Source organism: Enhydra lutris, unplaced genomic scaffold (genome assembly GCF_002288905.1).
Source record: "Enhydra lutris kenyoni isolate GAN:26980312 unplaced genomic scaffold, ASM228890v2 scaffoldscaffold21, whole genome shotgun sequence".
Taxonomy (NCBI): domain Eukaryota; kingdom Metazoa; phylum Chordata; class Mammalia; order Carnivora; family Mustelidae; genus Enhydra; species Enhydra lutris.
This window is the reverse complement of record NW_019154105.1, coordinates 12,860,342-12,883,733: the sequence shown is the minus strand read 5'-3', so window position 1 is coordinate 12,883,733 and position 23,392 is coordinate 12,860,342.

Genomic DNA, 23,392 nt, shown 5'->3' with positions numbered 1-23,392 from the left:
ATAAATTAACCCTTCCTCTATTGTGCCAGTAGCAGAAATGGTGGCCAGTAACACTAAAACAACTGAAGTCTGAGTTTGGAAATGAAGGTATAATCAGGGGCTAGTAATCATCAAGGAGAAGATGATTATGGAAGGATGAATGATAACAGGGAGGAGAAGATAGGTAGTAGGGCCATAATGGGACAGGAAATGCCTCACTGACTTAGTAGAGAGGAAAGCTAAAATGACAACACTGATGTAGTTTTGAGGCGGTGTCTATGCTATTATGTTCAACCCTGTCTGTAACAGGTCTCCACAACTCCTTCATGTCTACACATATGACCAAAATCATGAGTTCAGTGTGAAAGATGGGAGTAACATTACTGACCTGATTTTTACATTTATTTAATTGATTAATTAACTTATTAATTAAGAGAGTGAAAGAGAGAGCATGAGCAGGGGGAGAGGCAGAGGGAGAAGCAGACTCCCAAGTAAACGGGGCGCCCGACGTGTGGCCTGAACCTAGGATCCCAGGATCATGACCTGAGCAGAAGGTGGAGGCCCAACTGACTGAGCCAACCAGGGACCCCTAGCGGACCTATTTTTAAATTACTTTTTAAAATTTTAATCAAGATGAAGCCATAGAGTCTTACTTTGTATATCTTCTCTTATGATATAAGAGAAGACACTGCCACATTGTACTAAAGGTATCATTCATTCTAAGTCCTTTTATTTATTCAGGTTTATTTGATGGATTATGAAGAGAAGTGGTGCAGAGAATCTGTCAACGGGTGTAAAAGGGGGAGATACAAGAGTTAAGGCAATTGTTGGATACCATATAGATGAAATGATTAACTGGAGTTTTTTCCCCTTTTCTGCTTATAATAGTTTATAGACACACTCTACAATCTGTTTGGCACTAGATTTTTTTTTTTTCCTATTTTCAGGAGTTAATTTTTGCCAACTTGCTCTACCTTATCTCATCTTTTGAGATGTGTGTCCAAGGTTGTTTGACATTCTTGTATCTAAGCCATCCAGTGTTTTTTAGATAGTATGAAGGATTTTTCAAATGTCCTGATAGTTTCCTTGAATCGTGTAATTTTTAAGTTGCATCAGTCATTCCATATATATATATGTATATGTGTGTATGTGTGTATATATATATATATATACATAAAATAAGACCTATAAGAGATTTGATTAGTTTGAACCATATGAAATTTTTTATACTCAGTCATTTTTAACCATAAAAGGAGCAATTTCATATGGTTCCCACTAGTGGATCACACTACTGTGTGATATAACTGTAGTTATATTTTAAAATAATTTAATTTTATTATATATGAAATACCTAAGTTGTGGGCTGCTATCTTTACCCCATAAGAATGTTATATAAATTACTGAATGCTTCAAAGTAGGCTGTTTTCAAATATTGAGCAGTAATAAATAATTAATTATAAAATCTTAAAAACTTTGCAAAATAATCAGAGACATTTAAATACATTTTACTACTGGCAACTAAAGGGAATCAGTTAAAAGTCAAAGTTTAATCATATACACTATTGGAAGAAAATAAAATGTACAGAATCCAAAACAGCAAATATCTCTCATATGTCTTTTTTTTTAAAAGATTTTATTTATTTATTTGACAGACAGAGATCACAAGCAGGCAGAGAGTCAGGCAGAGAGAGAGAGGGGCAAACAGGCTCCCTGCTGAGCAGAGAGCCCAATGCGGGGCTTGATCCCAGCACCCTGAGATCATGACCTGAGCCGAAGGCAGAGGCTTTAACCCACTGAGCCACCCAGGTACCCCTCGTATGTCTTTGAATTGGCTTCTCAACCTGAATTTTGAATGTGAATGTTCCTGAAAAGTTAAGGATTCAAATGTTTCATAAATAATTAAACCATATAATGAATATATGATTCAAGAGCATGAAAAATTTCTTGCTATTTTTCCCCAAATATCCATCCATTAGGCTAACACATCGAACCCCATAGTACTCCAAAAACACAACATCCTTTTTAAAGACTACCACAAGTAACTGGACACAGCAACACAGAAGTATTTTCTTGGTCAGGGTACTGGTTTTCATGTCTTGCTACAATTGTTAAATAGTGTTAAGAGGGTTAGATCCTATTTAGATCTTCAGAAGACTTTAGCGGGAAACTTTTTCAATATTTATGCATTTCACAAATTTAGCTTTCATTTATCTGTGGACAAAAGTAGGCTGTAGAGTGTTATCATATAAACTGAAAGTCTATTTTTTAAAAAATGCCAGCACTTATCACTACCAGGATTATCACTGATTCCAGAAATTATCAAAAGAAATAAAGCTAAGTAGAAAAGATTTTTGGAAAAAAGTACAAAACCTTTACCTCATACTGATCACATTTTAAATTCATATCCATTTGTTTTAGTTGTTTACCATGTCTCCTCTAAATTGTAAACACCATAAAAGTAGAGAATGTTTATTACACTCATATACATATCTATGTGTATATTTATGTGCATGTGATATGTGTAAATATGCTCACATAATATAAACTCACTATAGATATGTGTATATATAGTATGTGTATACATGTATATATGTATATATATTATGTGTGTATGTAATGGGCTACTGGTACGCCATAAGTTAGAATAATAAGCATTAGTTGAATTAAGGAATAAATAAAACTATAAATTCTAGTCTAGAGGTATTTATAAGATGCTTTCATCTCTTCTACAATAAATTCCCATCAGCACCATGACATAACTTTACTTCAAATGAATTCTCTCCACTATTTAACTTTTTATTTACCTTCTGATTACTATCTCAAATTATTTCATAGACCTTCTCAAATAGATTTGCAATGTAAAGTAAACTCTGGGGTCTTGGGTGGCATAGTCTGTTGGACATTGGACTCTTGGTTTTGGCTCAGATTGTGATCTCAGGTTCATGAGATAGAGACCTTTGTTGGGCTCCACGTTCAGCATGGAGTCTGCTTGAGAGTCCTGCTCCTTCTGCTACATGTACTCTCTCTCTCAAATAAATAAACAAATCCTTAAAAAAAAAGTAAACCTGAAATTTTCATTTACTCCAACTTTTCCTCTTTTCTTAGTCTCTGTTCTTTGGCTTTATGTTTATGTTTGGCATATGTTTCCATAAGTCAAGAGACAAATGTTGAGGGTCTACCTTGGGCCAGGAAATGTTTTTGGCCTGGGAATACAGAGAGCCATCTGTTAAACTGTGGGCCATAATTGTAAACAAATAGTTAACCATACAGAGAAGTGCCAACAGAAGTATTAATGTTTATTTTATTTTTCTTTTTCAGAGAGAGAGTGTGGGGGAAGAGTAGAGGGAGAGAAAGAAAATCTTAAGCAGCCTCCACACCCAGTGCCCAATGTGTGGCTTGATCTAACAACCCTGAGATCATGACCTGATCTGAAATCAAGAGTTGGAGGCTTAACCAACTAAGCCCCTGGCACCCCTGTTTATGTTTTTTTTTTTTTTTTTTTTTTTTAAACAGGATGGCTGTTCTTTAGGAATAATGAAGACATAATATGTGATGTAAGAGAAAAATTTCACAGTTATTTTGATTAGAATCTTCAAGGAAGATATGGGGTCTCATTAACCATGAGAAGGAACACTCATTTTAGGCAGAAGAAACAACTTGTACATAGGCAGTCTCCTTGCCATTCCCTTCATTTAGTTCTGCAACTGTACCAGGAAAACAGTAGAACCACCAGACTACTCTGGTCTACCCTAATTGTTCTCAATCACAAATTATATCATTTCTTCCTTGTGCTTAAATTTTTACTCAACTCTCTTAATAAAGTTCAGAGATTTTACTCTGATATCAAAGGCCCTTCATAGTCTGACTGATCACTCATTTCTTCTCATAATATCCAACATCTGTTTGCCGGTGTATGTTAAGTGTCATGACCTTTGCAAGGGCTGGGTTCTCCTAGCCCAGGACCCCTACTTCCTTCTCTTCCAATAATTCCAAAAAGCTTTTTTTTTTTTTAGACAAAACTCAATCATTATGTGTTCAGAGAAGCCTTTATGAGGTTGAGGGGGTTATTCCTGTAACATTCTTTATACTTATTTTTTCATATTTGTCAGATTGTGCCATCAGGATGTGGCCTCCTGCCACTAAAGTATCTATATTGCTGGTAACCATATCTCTTATTTCTGCCTCACCTGGGGGAGGCACCACATTTAAGGACTAGTGGAAAAAAAATCTATACTTTGGGATAATTTAAATGGTTTTTAGAGCCTCAATAAAGTTAATGTCCTCCATATTAACTAGCTTTTAAGTTCTTTGAAATCATGGAATTTAAAAGGACTTTAAGGCTAATGCAGTGTTTTTAAAATATTTTTGACCATGACCCACAGTAAGAGTGTTCTATATCACAGCATGGAACATACACATAATCATATATCTAAAACAACAGTCCCACAGTACAATGCTTAGACTTACTAGTTATGATATTGTAAAAATATAATAGAGTTAATACCAGATCTTACATCACAGTTATTTAATTTAACAAAGAAAAAAAAAAAACAAAATGAGTAATACCCAGAAAAACCAAGTAACAAATCAATAAAATAGCTTTGTATTTACTCACAAAAATGACTTCAAGTCCCATTAATGGTGACAACTCCTCCTCCATTTACGTTAATGTAAACTCCCCACACTTTACATGTAGAAGAAGTGAAGTCTTGGAGGTAAGTGACTTGTCAAGACAAATGAGCACAAAGCTGGATCCAGAACACATCTAAATCTCATGCTAGTACTCTTGAGAGTGAGAAGAACAGAACTTCTGCGAAGCTATAGCATCTAATTCATTCATTTTTTGAAACTGAGACTCTTTGCCCCTTGAGCAAAATACCTTTACTAAGGAAGTCAGTGAACCCACTGCCTAACCTTTTAATCTCTATACCACAATCCACTTTTTTGACAGAGGATCTGTGTTAAAATAATACTGTTCTAGAATCCAGTTAGAAGAGATACTTAATTATAAGAGATACAGAATTATAAACTCTAGATCCAACCTGGTGAGGCTTCAATATAGAAATTTCATGTGTCGGTAATAATACTTTTAGGGTGGGAAAGTGAGTGAATGGAGATGATACCAGAAGTTGGGAAGAGAAGAATTCCACTGATAGAAAAAGCATACCACAGAATTCCGAGCAAAATGAGAATGAGAGAACTTCAAGCTCTTTGCTAATTCTTTAAAACTGAAATTGTTAAAATACTATAGTTATATGAATGTTTGTTATATATAAAAGTAATTATTCTATCTGTACATATTGTCTTACTCTGTCCTTATCTTTGTGAATTAGAAATAACACTTTCAGGGGTTTCTGGATGGATCAGTCTGTTAAAATGTTCTTGATTTTGGCTCAGGTCATGATCTCAGGGTCTTGAGATCAAGCCCCACATCAGGCTCTGCACTGAGCAGGGAATCTGCTTGAGATTCTTTCCCACTGACCCTCCCCCTTCACTCATGTTCTCTCTCTCTAATAAATAAATAAATCTTTAAAAAGAAGAAATAACACTTTCTCATATTTAATAAGAAGTATACCTCTTGTGGGGCACCTGGGTGGCACAATTGGTTAAGTGTCTGACTTTTTTTTTTTTTTTTAAGATTTTACTTATTTATTTGACACAGAGAGAGAGATCACAAGTAGGCAGAGAGGCAGGCAGAGAGAGAGGGGGAAGCAGGCTCCCTGCTGAGCAGAGAGCCCGATGTGGGGCTCAATCCCAGGACCCTGAGATCATGACCTGAGCTGAAGGCAGAGGCTTAACCCACTGAGCCACCCAGGTGCCCCTAAGTATCTGATTCTTGATTTCAGCTCAGTTCATGATCTCAGGATCATGAGATCGAGCTGCATGTTAGGTTCTGTACTCAGTGTGGACTCACCTTGAGATTCTCTCTCTCCCTCCCACCCTGCCCCTCTCACTTGTTCTCCTCCCTTTCTGAAATAAATAAATAAATCATAAAAAAAAAGACGTACACCTTTCGTATTTAATAAGAGGTACCTATAATATGCTATATCAAGCTGTCCTGAAATGGCCTTTGGAGAGAAGCTCTCTCTATATGTGAAATAGATCATCTTCCTCAGACTCACGCTATTATTTCAGAGTGATTTAGGAAGGGCAAGAGCACTCATTATCTAAGAGTGCTGGAGCCTACAGGTTAAAGTATTATTCTTCATTGAAAACAAAAATCAAATGACTGTACAATTATAATGATCACAGAAACATGACTAAGTTTGAAACCTCAGTCAGCAGACCACATGGGAAATAGGTGTCTATAGAGAAGTCAAGGACCTCTCTGAGAAGAAACAAGGTTAGACTAAGCAGGCATTTGAATGAAATCACTCATATCAAATATTAGTTATTCATTTCTGAGTCTATAAAATGATAGCCTGAAATTACCTAAATGTATATACATATACAAATTTATTTACCATAAATTCATTACTTGATCAATTATTTCAGAGTCCAATTGTGAAAAATGTCACATACACTGTAGAATTTTTAACTCAATAATTATTTAGATATTTAGATATAAATATTTTAATTTTCATCCTTCATTCACGATACATATAATCTTAATGCTACCACACTTTTTATTATTTAAAATTAAAAATTGAAATTCCAATAAACTCTCTTTTTATATTTCAGGTTTTCCAGATATACTTCACAAAGCATTACAGACAAAAATTTATACCAGGCTACTGATCATACCAAAGAAATTAAACTATTATAAATCATTCTTTTGAAGCATAGGTTTTTCTAAATGTTTAAATATAATATAGTTAGATATATTACTGCACATCATTTCTATTTCTGTTATTTAGAAAGGAACATGTTGGCTCCTTTTGTTTAAAAAATTCTTGTGTGTAGAAATAGCAACAAAATAAAACTTTAACCCAAAATACAGTAACGCACATTAAAAAAATACAAAAACAAACCAAAAAAAACCACCTTATTTTTAAAGCACTCTTGACCAGCCAGCACTTGTCCTGCCTTTCTCAGGAGTTGTGTCTGTTGGTAACTCTGTCCCTGTTGGTAACTCTGACTGAGAAAAGCTGAGTACTTACGCATACATCATGGACCCAGGACTGGGGCAGCTTCTATCCAGTCACCATCTGATCTCTATCAGTCCAGTCAGGGCTGGGAGGCTGGAAAATAACGAGATTCACTGGCAACAAGAAAGGAAACAAGTCCAACGTGTTTAGTGACTGAGATCTCTAATCCTGATATAGCCCGATAAGAACATGATCAATTCTGTGCCAGCTAGTTCAACACCGTGAAGTAATTATTAATACTTCATAGCACAGAGAAGCTCCAAGCAGTGGATGGCACACAGAGTGCAACTGCTGATGATTCAGAAGACCACACTTTTCCAGTTGGGGAGGTATGATCGGCATTGAGGTGTGGCTCCAATTTGTTTAAAAAAAAAAAAAAACCAACAAAACATTAGAGTACATCAATGGTACTTCCTTCTTCATGAGAATTGTTATGTCTCTTCCCATGCAGTATGGTGGTGTGGTAAGAACCTGAGCTATGGGCCTGACACAAGCACCCTGCCACCTTGTTGGTGCAACCCTGGGCAAGCTGCTTAGCTCATTGGGACTTATTTTGCTCAAAAGTAAAATGGCAGGACTGTATCAGCTTTTTCTACTGCTGTCCATTTTAGTTCTAAAGATTACAGATTTTATTGAAAGAATTTATTTACCCCCAAAATGCAAAAGAAGAATGTGATTGTTTTATTTTTTTTAAAGAATAGCTTAGGGGTGCCTGGCTCAGTGAGGTAAGTGTCCGACTCTTGATTTTGGCTCAGGTCATGAGCTCAGGGTCCTGGTATTGAGCCCTTGCGTTAGGTTCCACACCAAGGAGTCTGCTTGGGATTCTCTCCCTTTCCCTTGCCTTCTGCCCCTCCACCCACTCATGCACCCTCTCTGTCTCCTCTCTCTCTAAAATAAATAAAACCATTTTTTAAAAAATAGCTTATTTCATCTAAGCAGCCATCAAAAAAAAATGAAATCTTGCCATTTGCGACGACGTGGATGGAACTAGAGGGTATCATGCTTAGCGAAATAAGTCAGTCGGAGAAAGACAACTATCATATGATCTCCCTGATATGAGGGAGAGGAGATGCAACGTGGGGGATTAAGGGGGTAGGAGAAGAATAAATGAAACCAGATGGGATTGGGAGGGAGACAAACCATAAGTGACTCCTAATCTCACAAAACAAACTGAGGGTTGCTGGGGGGAGGGGGCTTGGGGGGGGTGGGGTTATGGACATTGGGGAGGGTATGTGCTATAGTGAGTGCTGTGAAGTGTGTAAACCTGGCGATTCACAGACCTGTACCCCTGGGGATAAAAATATATGTTTATAAAAAATAAAAATTAAAAAAAATAGCTTATTTCATCTTAATGGTGTGTGAATACCTCAGTATTTATAAATAGTCATTTAAGATAATTGAATTTTTTCAGAGATCTTGGTCTGAATGTATGAACTTCTAGTGAAGATAGTAAAGTTTCAGCATGAATATTACAATTTTAAGAGCTGCTTTTAAAGGCTTAGAGTCAGGAGATATTAAAGAAAAGAAAGCTTTAAATATGAGTCTTCATTGTTCTTACAGAAAGCCTTTATTTAAAATACTATAAGCTATATGAATGTAATATTAACATTTTAATTATAATATTCAACAAAGTCATTAATATGAAATATATTTCCCAAGACACTTTACAAATGGAAAAACTGAGCCAGATTTTCAGTTAGTGTAATCATTGATAATATGACAAAGAAAAACATATAACAATATAATTTTGAAAAGGAATAAAAATTTCTGAGTAAATAGTTCACAAAACTTACTGAAACATTTTACCTATGTTAAAAATTATAACTTAATTTAGCAAAAAGTAATTTCATTCTTTGGAGATTTTTTTCCAAAAGTAAAAAATCATTAAAAAAAAATCTAATAAAAAAGTGTTAAAAAATTACATTAATTTTAATATATGACTATAATACACTATTATTTCTATATTATAATACTGTGCTAACTTGAAATTAGCATCATATACATACGCTTTTAAAATGTTTTTAATGTTTACATTAAAATATTCATTAATAAATTAATATTATATTTGTACACATTAATATTGTAATTGAATTTGTTAAAGTTTATAACAATATCCTCAGCTCTTTATGTTAGTAAATAATAATACAGAGAAAATAAACTCTTGGCTCAAGTGGAGAAAATTATGCTATACAAGAATCACGTGAGTACAAGAAGCAGCTTTGAGGTCTGGAATGAGATGTGGTTTGCATATATTTCTTATATTCATAAATATTCAAAAAAAGCAGCTCAACTGTTTCCCTCAGGAATCTTTCTTCTTATGCCCTTCTCTCAAGTTATCCTCTATCTGATTTCAAATTTTCTATTTCTTTCATTATTTTTGTTTTTTTCCTCTTCTGCTTTCAGCGAATATGTAAAATAACTCATCTTTATTCTCTGAGGTAATATCTTCACCATGGTGGGGTGGCAGCACCCTAGGGCCCTGAGTAAGATGACTGGGTTCACTTACTGGTGCTATCATCTACTGACTATGTAACGTTTAGGAAAATTCTTAACCTTTCTACATCTCAGTTTCTTTCTCTGTAAAATGAGGATACTACTTGGGCATAGTTTAAATGAGAGAAAAATGTAAAGAAGTTAAAATAGTGTCTGGTTCATAACAAAGCCCACAAAAATATTAGGTCTTTTATTCTCTCCAACTCTCATTTTTTTCTAAGAGTAGTGTTACGTTGCTAATTACTTTCAATGAGCTTCAAAAGGGGAATTTCCAAATTCCCATTTATATGGTTTCTCTTTTCAGCAATATATTATGTCTGCACAACTTTTAAATTTTTTTTTAAAGATTTTATTTATTTATTTGACAGGCAGAGATCACAAGCAGGCAGAGGGGCAGGCAGAGAGAGAGGAAGGGAAGCAGGCTCCCTGCTGAGCAGAGAGCCAGATGCTGGGCTCCATTCCAGGACCCTGGGATCATGACCTGAGCCGAAGGCAGAGGCTTTAACCCACTGAGCCACCCAGGTGCCCCACAATTTTAAAATTTTAATTAAATTAATTTTAATTATAATTCATAATTAAGGATATTGATAGATTAAGGTCCAATTAATGTAGCATTTTTTTAATTTTTAAAAGAATATTCCTTATAAGGCTGAGTAACTATCAGTTAATTTTGAAGGTTGGCAGGCACTAGTTATTTATACTATAGAAGTGAAATTACTACATGTGAATTTTATTTCATTGGTTCTTAGTACCTTCAGCACACCTTGCTCCATGTGTACAGGAACAATACTGGTTTCTATTACTGCCTTGTTGATTGATTTATTATCAATCAAAAGACAATAAGTGTATGTTGCAAAATGTCAATAGGGAAAGTCACTAATAAGATGACATTACATTATGACATCAAGTGGAAAGTTAAGATACTCCCAAACTGATCACATTTGTTCAGTTTCCAAAATAAAAGAAAGGAATAGGAAAAAGATAACTTTTAGAATAGAATCTAAAAGGTTTGTATACATTTCCCTGTAATTTCAGATTTTATAATAAATTAGTTAAGTTTATGAACTTAATAGAGTTATAACGAAGAAATAACTTCGCCTCATACTTAGTAATAGCCCAAGGTTTGAGAAGTGGCCTTAAATTTTATCTTGCATTTATTAAGGCAGTCAGCATATTATTTTGCCATTGAAGAGAGAACATAAGGGGATTTAGTGGAGTTTTATACCTTCCCAAGTATGAGGACTGCCAAAGGGTGATTACACTGAAGGAAGATACTAACCTCAAGGGTGCCAATGAATTCTACGGACTAGAATGAATGTATTATTGACTTATGGAAAAGGAAACCAAATTGAAGGCCTCCCTTTAATAGATTTTAAGAACAAATAGATATTATTTGCCCAGAAAACTGAGGTAACAAAAATTGGAGACACTTACTCTAATATCAACTCATTTACATGTATCATTTCCTTGTGCTTATTAAATTATGGAACCGAGAAGATCAAAAGATGGTAAATGTGCCTTTTTTTTTTTTTTTCATCTCAAGAAGTAGATTTTGGAGGTTTTCAGCCAGTGTGCAAGCCAATAGGTTTTTTTTCCCTCAGATCCTAATTGTTCCCTTTAGAAAAGTTTTATTTGTAAGCAAAATATATATTTTACATGTAAGGAAAATTATTTTTTTCAATATAAATAGCTCAATTACTTCATTATAACCACCTTCAATGACGTTGACATATTCTATTATCATTTAAATATGACATATTAAATGATGTCCTTGCTGATAAATATCTGTATTATCTAAGTCTATAAATCTAAGATAATTTATCAGTCTCTACATTTAAAAATACTCCTGCTCAAATTATTTTACAAGTAATTATAAAATATATTTCTGCATCCTTATATGTAGAGTTCACTTTTTTATGCTTTGTGATCCATCTATCATCGAACTAAATGTTGGGAAACAGAAGATATGCACATGGTTATACCGAAGTGAATTGACTAATAGCAGTAGCACTGAGATTCTGTTTCTAATAATCAGTCATTTATTTTCATTCTTTGGGTGACATTCTTGGAAAATATTTTATGTACACACTGTTTAACTCTTCTGAAAAAAATTAGTAGGTTCTGTTGTTCTAGAACATTATATGAACTTCAACTCAAATTTTGGAAATTGAAAAATATTTTACGTGACAACTGTTTAACTTTTGGGAAAAAATTGGTAGGTTCTGTTGTGATAAAACACTACATCAACTTCAACTCAAATTTTGGAAATGTTTATGTTACACTTTCAGTATATCTATAGTTTACAGATATCCTCTTTCATGATACTTTTAATTCTGGCCTTCTAAAAAGAATAGGACTTCTATGTATAAAAATGGCTTTATAACATCTGTAAGAGCATTTTTACATGGTTGAGGAAGTCTAACAATATGTGTTCCTGAGGTTGTAGAGTAGTAGTCCCTAACTACTGATTAACTAAAACCTGTCAGCTTTAGAAAGAAAAAAACTTGAGCCTGATCTCCAACTTGAGTGCTAGATGGTAGGGTAGTCAATTAGGGAAAAATCGAAAAACCACAAACTTCTTAATGCCAAGGATCCTTCCACCAAAAGAGTCTTTCTTTAAAAATTCTGTGTGGCTGTCTGGGTGGCTCAGTGGTTAAGCATCTGCCTTCGGCTCAGGTCGTGATCCCAGGGTCCTGGGATGGAGCCCCACATCGGGCTCCCTGCTCTGCAACAAGCCTGCTTCTCCCTCTCCTATTTCCCCTGTGTTTCCTCTCTTGCTCTGTCTTTCTCTGTCAAAAAAATATTTAAAATCTTTAAAAAAAAATTCTTTGAGCATAGGTATAGCATCAGAATCAAATGGCAAATTCCAAAATGGCCATAAATACAATGCCAAAGTGATACAAGGAAGGGTTTCCCTGGGTCTTCACAGAGAATGTGCATGCTTCTCTGTCATCAGGAAGATCAGATAATTAATGCCTTGGATCAGTGAAATGGCCAATGAGCAAGGTTGGCTAAATTCATGAACAGCAACAGAAAAAAACCCATGTTGAAAAGCTTTCTAGAAGATATGTTGGACATCATCATGCAATACTATGAAGAGCATAGCTCGTGACTATGAGTAAGATTCCGTTTCTTCCGTACCGATTTCCCAACATCAAGCTGCTGAACTGGGAACTCCACATCTAGGTTTTTGCTTCATCTCTTAAGTGGATGGATCCAGGTGTCCAGGAAACTCTTCCCCCCAAACTGATGCATTTCCTGGTCTCAAAGAGACAGAATTGCCTTTCATCCTCTTTACTGGAATTCATTCTGTCTCAGGGCCATGATATGTTTTCATGATATGTGTGTTCGTGCACAATTAATTGTCTAGAGGACAGCTGGCAGCTTGCTGGCCACAAGTGGCAGTTTCATTCTGAGCATTGCCAAAAGGCTGCTGCCCAATTTAACCTGTTTCTTTCCCAGAATACGATACTCTTAACCTTTGCTAGCAGCACAATGCTGTTTGGTCGACTAGAGTATTTTCTTACTTAGAAACATGATGAGGTTAATAGTTGGAAGTAGAGAAGCTGATACTTTTTCCTCTAGGAGAGTAGCAAAGGTATGGAAAGAACAATAAGAAATAACCACAGGAATTCTATAGCAGTGATTCAATACATCTTAAGATTTCTTTACCAGATGTGTGAATGAAGCGATCGTTCATAGACACATGTCTAGACTCATTTTTAGAGTAAAGGGAAAAAATAGAATAGAGGGAAGTAACCTTTTTAAAAGCAACTATGAGAATGCCAGAGATAGGCCCCCTCAAAAAAAAGACAATATAATATAATGTATTATATATAATATAATATAATCTTTTCAAGATGAGGAGTAGAATAAAACGGTGACCAGGCCAGGGGCCAGCTGACAGTAACACTTTGGCTTCCGTATTTTGATATACTGCAGTTTCACATATTTGATTGGGTGAATTGCTTATGAATAAAATTATCTAGTTTTAGATAAACTCTTCATAGAATGGAAAAGGTTGAGCATAGGTAATAAAGAAACAAACAGAAGTTTGACCTATCGAGAAGTGTTAGCTCTTTCAGAGAGGCGTGGAAGAAAGTGCATGCTCTTGTTTCTAACACCTTTAATTAATAAAATACATCCAGCCTCTTTCTAAAATGTAATTCTTTATTAAAGTATCACTGAAGTCTCTTTGGATTAATATCTACTCTTCTAGTCTCTTTTGTCTCCCCATACCACTGCCATTGTTTTGGTGTACAGCATTCCTACATGTTAAAACATGAGCTATGAATATGATCTAATATTTTCTGGTATGTACTTTCAAAAAAATAATTAGGTATTTCTCACTTGGAATTAAGCAGACTGAGATGGTCTCATCTTCATCAAATGATACTGGATCTGAGTAAGATGAATGAATGTATTCTACATTCTTACATATTAGCTATATATGTCAGTGACTTTGCAAGGAAAACTGTGTCAAGCTGATCAGCACCCCATAAGCTCCCCCAGCAGGGTTAAATGCAGAGACTGTTCTGTGACACAAGTACTAAATAAGCATTTATTTTTCTTCATAACTTTTGAATTGAAAGAAATCCTTTAAGACCTCAAGTAGCAGGTTTTTATAACAGCTCCTCCAGATTTTTTTTTCAAAACAAATTTCTCTTTCATGAATTAATTAATCCTCATGGCTCTGTAAGACTCTCCTCTATTCAGACAATTCCTCAATCTGTATACCCTCTTTACTCCCTCATTACAGTTGTAGTCTGATAGATGCCTGTTGAGTCCTTGTTTCACTGTCTTACTGTAACTATATTCAATCATATATTTAAAAAATATTTTCTTTACCACTTACTATGTGCCAGGCATCTTCAGAAACATTTTCTTGGCCATATACTATGTGCCAGGCATTGTGCCTCTCATATGGCTAAGGCTAAACTGGTAAATGTGACACCATCTCAAAGTTAACAAATTTTTGTGCCTCCAAGTTTATATGTTATTGTCAGTGATGCCACCCAATGTCTTAATCACCTGCACTCAAAATTTGAAAGGTATCTTTGACTCAGTACTCACTTTAATTCTCTGTGTCTAGCCAATGATTTTGGTAATTATTCCCTCAAATTATTTTTTTGGTCCATATATTCCTTTCTCATCTTAATGTAGCTTACACTATTTTAACAGCTTGCCAGCTGAATTCTATGACTCTTGCTCTTTTTTCCTTCTATGTCACCTTCATGCTTATTAAAGACTAATTGTCCATAAACATGACTTTCATCATGTGACTATTTTAGAAAGCTTATAATGGCGCCCATATTTTCTACCTCAACAAGAATGTGCTCAGTGAAATTCTAAAATCCTCTGAGAATCAAATTCATCCCAACTCTATCTCCCATGATACATTGCATCATGAACTTCAAGCCTAATTAAGCATTGTTATTCTTAAAACATGTAATATTAAAAAAAAAAAACATGTAATATTCATTCTGACTTTGTAATTTCTGTTATTATAGCCTCCTTCCCATTGGAGTGTTCTATTATTTTCTCTCACTTAAATATGACACTTCGTAAAAGCTCAACCCAATTACCACCTCCTTAATGAAATCTTTGATAGTTTAGGGTAACACAAAGTGCAGTTCCTGGGTGCAGGTTGAGCCTGCATGGCTCAGTCAGTTAAGTGTCTGCTTTTGGCTCAGGTCATGATCTCGGGGTCCTGGGATGGAGCCTGACATCTGGCTCCCTGCTCAGCAGGGATTCTGCTTTGCCCTCTGTCCCTCCCCTCCTCTCTCTGTGTGTGTTCTTTCTCTCAAATAAATTAAATAAAATCTTTAAAAAAAATAAAAATAAAATAAAGTGCAATTCTTGGGTACTGACTGCTTCCATTCAAATTCTTGTCCTGCCACTGATTCTGTGATCTTGGTTAAGTCATTTAATCTTTCTGTGCCTCAATTTCTTCACTTGTAAGAGAAAGATGAAAATTGCATCTATCCTTTAGAATAGTTGTGCATAGCAAATGAAATTATGAATGTAGATGACCTGGAAGAGAATCTAACAAGAGTAGTTACTCAATAAACATTACATCATTCTCATAATCAATAATTTAGTTAATAGTGGTATCTTGTTCTAGAACTCTTAGCTTCTTCACTGGTAGACTCCTAAAACATTTATAATGTATGATACAGTTTTGTGTTTTTGCTATTATGTATTCTAGTTTTGTCTCTTCAACTTTATTTGAAATCCAAAAGACCAGAATGTGGATCTTTTCCTTCTGAAGTATCTTCTGGTATCTGATATAGACCCATAGTAGATGGACAATTAACACTCACTGGCTAATTTATCTTATTCCATTTCAAACTACAATTAGTATTTATTCTTTACATAACTTCTGAAAATTGGACATATGATCTTTTTCTCTCTTTTTAATTTTGAAAGTAAAAACAACTTCATAAAAATTGCACTGTTAGCTTTTCAGAACTCTTTATGAACTCCATCTTTCTTGGATGCTAAGTAAAAGGAATTTCTAATAAATTACACTTAAGAGAAAAATAGGATAGCTATTTCCTCTAAACATTTTCTTTCCTTTATTGGTGGCTGATTTTAGGTATTGCAGTGGCTTATATCTTATTTATAAATGGCTTATAGTCTTCATTGATAACTTGATAATAGAGATTGACTCTGGTATGTGATAACTTGGAATTTCCATTGCCACTCTGAAGCAGTGTCACCCCATGTCTGAAGTCAGGGGTTATAGAAGCAGTCTATTCTGCATGCAGGAAAATAGGAGGGTACTGTGTCTGTAAAGAATTTAAAAACAAAAGGAAAGTTACTGAAGTTGGTGTGGTCTATTGTGAATTAAGCTGATAGGTACATTTGTGTACAAGTTTGAGGGTGGATATATGTTTTCATTTCTCTGGTAAATAGCTAAGAATGGAATGGTTGATTTGTATTGTAAGTGTATATGTAACTTTGTCAGAAACTGCCAAATCACTTCTCAAATTGGTTTTACAATTTTACATTCCCACCAGGAATTTATGGGCATTCCATTGTTCCCAAATGTCCACCAACTGATGAACGAATAATTGTTGCATACCAGGTAACAGACTGCTATTTAGCAACAAGAAGGGAACTACTGATACCCTCAACATCATGGAAATAATCTCAGAAACACTATAGTGAGTGAAAAAAGTCAGACATAAAAAGTACTTATTGAATGAGTACATTTATATGAAACCATAGGAAAGGCAAGTCTAATTGAAAGTGATAGAAAGCACATCAGTGGGCGTATGTGGCACAGAGCTGAACATGTAAGGATTAAGTGGGAAGGGCGATGGAGATAATCTATAATTGATCGTGTAGTGTGACACGATATATAACTTTGTGAACACTCAATGAATTTTTATGTAAATTATATTTTGATGAAGTAGATCTTTAAAATTATTTATGTGGTTTAGGGTATGAACTTCAATTTTGTGTAAGTCAGTGTCCTGAAAAGAAATGCAATAAAGAACGGTCTTCATTTGAAAAAAAAAAAAGTTGGTGTGGTCATTATTGTCACCATGCACCAGCAATTCTAAACAACAGTAAATGATAAAATATTCCTCCCTGCTGGGGGTGGAGTAGTCCCACTTATTCTCTGCCCCCACCCTACCTCCTATATCATGCTCTAAAGTTATCCTTGTGGGCATTGGATTTTTCCTGGTTAGTATTGAGAGTTCTGACACATCTTGGTGCAGCTTTTTTTCCTCAAAAATTTTTATTATGTTCTACAGTAAAAATGCATTTTATATCATAGCATCATACACATATTGATACATATATATGTTTCACAAAACAGTTTTTTGTACTAGCAGATAATAGCACTGATTTTGAAAAATATCACTCTACTTTGATCCTTAACCATCCAAACCAAAACTACAAAGACTGTTCCGGAATGAATTAAGTAGCTCCCCTTGGGTCCCATGAACTATTGAAAATTAGTTTTCTGATATTGAGAGGTGAAAATAGAAATGAAAGAGCTGATTTACTTTCTTTGGCCTCTTTACTAGAAGGCACAGACAACAGAGAAAATTGTACATCAAAGTCAATACCCAGGCTGAGAGGTGGGTATCACCCAAAGACCTCCCAACTTTGCTCTTTGGAATTTCCATTTTCAAGTCTGTACCTGACCTGAGTACCATCTTTCAACTTTTCCTCCAAATGTACTTCCTGTCTGAAAACATACTATTATTCTTATTGAATTCTGGCCAATTTCTGGTTTCATCCCCAATTCACATAACACTGAAGTTCATTAATCTCCATCCCTTTTTACACCGTGTGCCTTGTTTCATTCATATCCACTGAGTGTACTAATTCCTTAGGTATTTCTATCACCATCTATGCATAATTCAAATACTTCTCACCGGGGGTGTTATTTTATGCCCATAATTCATTAATGAAACCAGTCACGATGCAATGCCGGCTGGCCAGGATTTCCTCATGAAGCTGTAGTTAGATCCCTAATCAACAGCAAGATGAGAAGTTTATACTTAAGGATACATCTCAAATATTATGAATTATTCTCTCTTATATACTCTTTAGTTTATGATAGAGACCAGTTGTAAACAGGGACTTAATCATTGTTATATAATTTACAAAAATGTATTATACACAGCTAAAATTTTTGAAATATATTTAAGTAAAAATTTTAAAGGGGATGTTTTATTCTGAGTTCTACATAAATAACCATTCAGTTATTTTATACCAAGTGAGAAAGTGACCTTAAATCTGTTTCAGTAAGGATTGTAGGAAATGATTACAGATTAATATGCATACTTTTTCTAGCTAATTTTAATATAGATTATCATTTCTCCTGAGTCATGTTTTTTCCCATTGTTAAAATGAGGGATTTCAACATTATATGCTCAGATATATGATTATATATGTTCATAATAACGTGATAAGTCAGGAATTGTAAAAGGACATTTAACCATTGAAAGGCTGGTAGGTAAATTATTCTTTGCAGATAACATGATTTTCTAAATAGAAAATCTAATTGAATTTAAATTAAACAAAAAGAAAATCCAAGTTAGTTAAGGATTAATCAGCTAAACTAATAAATAATTCAAAGTGACTTGATTCAAAAAGTGAATATAGCAAGGAATAACTGTCAGTATTAACCAATTGTGAATAATAAAATCTGAGGCAGCTGGGTGGCTCAGTCGGTAAAGCAGTGGCCTTCAGCTCGGGTCATGATCCCAGGATCCTGGGATTAAGCCCCGCATAGGTCTCCCTGCTCAGTGGAGAGCCTCCTTCTCCCTCTCCCTCTGCCTGCAACTCAGCCTACTTGTGCTATCTCTCTGTCAACAACAACAACAACAACATAATATAAAAATAATAATAAAATAATAAAAATAATAAATTCTTTTCACAAAAGCAAAAGTGATACAATGTAACTAGTAATAGCCTTAAGAAATGTGCAATAACCACATACAAAAAGCTATACACATTTTAAAGAGAAGAAAAAAACAACAAAGATGTGCCGAAAAAAAAATTCCAAAAAGCTAAATGGATGATTTTTATATGTGAAAACTGTTAACACACCTCCTATTGATTAAATGGAGTATTTTTTAAAATGTGAAAATTCATATTAGATTTGGAGATGGGGAAGAGGAGAAGTGGAGAAGAGAGAGAAGAAAATGGGCAGGAAACAATTAAAAAAATGAGAGAAGAAACAAAATTCTGAAGATTTTAATGTTCCTTTAGGTATAAACCGCAAGATATTCTCAGATTGTGGCTCTTCTCATGCTTTTTATCTACATCTCTCAGAGGCTTCCATTTAGCAATTTTACCCAGATAATCACAGTAAAAAATGTATGGTTTTTACAAAGCAGATATGGCAGCAGCTAGGACAGTACAACCTGGAAAATTAGGCTTATGTTCCAAATTTGATTTTCAGCATTGACTCTTTCCATGTCTAGATTAATACCTCAAAACATTAACTTAATAAAATAGAGCACTCTTAGTGGACTGAAGGAGTGGGTGAAAGTTTCAAAGATCACCAGCTCAAAAAAATCAGTAACATTGTAAGTCAATATTTTGCATTTAAGATTAAAGATTTCACATATCAGAAAGCAGAGAATAAATAGCAGTATACTGAAAAGAATATTTGACTAGGAAACCAGATTCCAGTTCCACAATTAGTCAAATACTGACCTTGTATGTTATCTACTTCTCTCTGGGCTTCTGTTTTTGTTTCTGCCAAAAGAAATTTTGGACTACCTCATCCCCTTTTTCTATTCTAAAATAATTACACTTCCATGATTTTAATCCCATAACCTATGACAAACCCAAGACCATTTGTAGTAGGGTCAAAGTTCTGATCATCAAAAATGTATCTTGTTCAAATCCTCAATGTGATTGTGGAATTGATTATGTTAGGTGCTGGGGCCGGGAGATAAGCATTAATTAAATAAACAAAATGTACCACCCAGAGCACTAGCATTATACATTTCAAAGCATCTGATCTGCACAGTCATCAGATGCATAACCACTACGTTAAATATGTCATGGACTGAGTCACTGAATGAAAAAAGAGCAGATAGTATTTTTTTGTGGGCTTATATATTTTTAAACTCTAGCTTTAAAGCTAATGAATTAGCATTCTATCATTACATAGGTCTGTTATGCTTGACTTCTCCCTTGCAAAGAATTAAATCAGTGGTCCTCAAATGTTTTGGTCTCAAGACGCAAACCTTAAAAATTACCGAAGACCTTAAATATAGTTTATGTGGACTATCAATCATTACTATATTAGAAATTAAAACTAAGAAATTTAAAATATTTATTTAAAATAAAAATAAGCCATTTAAAAATATCATTCTTATTTTTAAAAAGTTTAGTTCTAAAAAAACATGAATCTTATTTTAGGTCTACTTGCTCTTGAACTCACTGTATTGCCATGTGTTGTTTTGACTGAAGTATTTTAGGAAAATTCTGTCTCACACAGAGATGTAATTAGAAAGAAAGAGTATTTTGATAGGCTTTCAAATAATTACGGATATTCTTTGATTTTACACTAAACATGAAAGAGGTGAGTTGTTGCCATGTAGAATCTGAGACCATATCAATTAAATTTTTGTACTTTGTTATGTTAAAATCCATCAGTCTTTGTCACACTTGATGGGATCTTTAAATGTGTATGATTTTGTAACATCATGCATTGGGTCTTTATAAAGTACTGCTTCACTTAATCCACAAAATCCCCCATATTCCCAAGTGTTAACACATTTCATTATATAATATCAAGAAACCCATGTTTCTTAATATCAACACCAACTTCATTATAAAAAGTAAGTATGTTGGAAAGCTGTAAAATTTACAGGGGTTATGCAAGTTTTTAAAAATTCTAATTTTCACTTGTGAGTTTGAATTTTATCACAAACAACAAATGATTAGTTGTTTTCTTTGAAGTCACAAACTGACTTTATTAATTTTTTATAAGCTACCTGTCAAAAAAACTAAATCTAAGTAAATGATGCTGTATGTTAAATAGTAGCTTTTTCAGCTTTTTTTCAAATATCTAAGAACTTTCCTCAAAACCATTGCACTTCAGTTTGCAGCAGAAATGTTGATGTACGGCTTTCATTTTGTCACCAGGAGTATTAATAAAATGGTCAAGCTTTACTAAAGTTAATACATCAGTAACTTGATGATAACTTCTTCATCAATAACATTCTTAAGTGAAACTGGAATTCTTTTTTTTTTCTGGAATGCTTGAAAACAAAAAATGTAAAGGCAATGGGGTACAGTTTGGTTCCACTGCCTTGATTCACAGTAAGGTGCAGCAGTTTTAATCATCATTGCTTTTGCTTCAATCAGTACAAATATCAACATGGCAAAACCACTAATGATACTTCAGTTTTGATGTCAACAGCCCATGAGAGTCTCAGGGATATCCCAGGAGTCCTTAGTACACACTGATCTAAAGTCTTCGAACAAATAAATGCCATTATAAACCTCCCAAGATATTTTTAAAGTTGACTTTAAAAAAAGTACATTTTTATGCAATAAATTGAAATGCCTCATAATTCAAGGTTCAGGAGAGAGAATAAAATTTGAACAAGACAGATTTAGAATGTCAGCATAAGAAGTAAATTTTTAAAAGTCATGCCATAGTAAATTATAATAGGGCATAAGGAGGATGGCAAATGGACTTTAGAAATATGTGTTTATTCCTTTTAACCATTGCTTGCATACCTTGTAGTTTATAGTCTTGAAATGGTGCCGTCATTAGACAGTTTCTACTTCTTTGGCTGGCAGCGGTTGGAAATGGTCCAAAATGCAACTCTGGAATCTTGTCTCTGGCATCCAAAATACATGAAAGATAATGTAGAGTTAACCTGCTTCTCCCAGAACTTAACCTTTAAATCTGAGTCAGACAAGGCCCTGGTTTCAAAAAGGTTCTTGCCAATTTGAAACTAGTCACATGCCATCTTTTTTAGCCAATCACAGGGCCATGCTAAAAACAACAGCTGGTCGACTGAGACATCATTCCAACACACCTGTAATCACCACTATCATTTTTGCTGACTCTCTACCAGAAAGTTCTGAGGACGGCACATAATCCCATCAAATCTTACAGCACCCAACATGTAGAAAGAAAAAATTATGTTCACTCTACACAAGGATTACCCAGTTTGATCCAAGCCTCACAGTGAGTCAAAAGTTAAAATACTGATGAAAGAATTTGGATGTGGGATCTTTATTTCAAGAAATACCTTTTTTATTCTTATTCATATTCCTTTATGTGGCTGAAGGAAATGAATAGGAAATAACCTCTACAATTATCATTTTTAGAGTGTTTTTCACCAGTACATAAAATGGCTTTGTGCTATTAACTATCTGCCAGTGAAACATTACAGTATGGAACTAGTATTTATTCAGTTCTTACTTCTGTAAGACATGCTTTTAGGCACAAAAGCTTTGAAGGTAGACATTATTATTACATAAATTAAATTACAGTGCTTTTAGCATTTGGTTAAAAAGGTTGGTGTAAAAATACCCAAGGAAAAAAAATCTGTAGCTACCTTTTGGCTTTAAATTATTCCTAATTAGCAAAGGAAATGTGTTCCAGCTACTATACACTATGCTCTTAGTGTATCTGTGGCAGTAGAAGATTGTATCTAATACTTGAAACATGAATCAACTAGGAGTTACATGACTCCTCAACAGCTGCTAATTACAGGGCAATGACTGAGAAACTACTTGCTGAATCCTCTACTCTTTCCAACCAGTCAATATTGCAAGTTCTCAGGGCTCAGCCTTCAGATATTTCTCTACCACATTTACTCCTGACTTGCATGGACTTTCTTTGTGTCAAATACACTCTCGATATATTCATGATTCCCAGACTCACATTTCCAGTCCAGACCCCTTCTCTGAACTCCAGACTGGCATATCCAAATCTCTGCTCAACATACTCATCTTATATTTAATGTGTCCTAACCTTAACAGTTAGTTTGCCCTAACCTTCTGGACTGCTTCTTCCCACTTAGTCTCAATTGCAGTAAAGTGTACCACTCCTCATCCAGTTGGTCACGACAAAAATCTTGAAGCCATGCTAGACTGTTTTCCGCATCCAATCCATTAGAATATCCTCGTCTCTATCTTCAAATTTCAGATCTGACCCCTTGTCACCATCTCAACCTATACCACACTGATCAATAACCTGATCATCAGTCATCCAAAATACTGCATTTCCTCCTAAGCATCACTGCTTCCGTGATTAGCCCCGTTCAGCAGTCTATCCTGTATACAACAGTTAGAGTGATCTCATTGAAGTACTAGTCAGATTATGC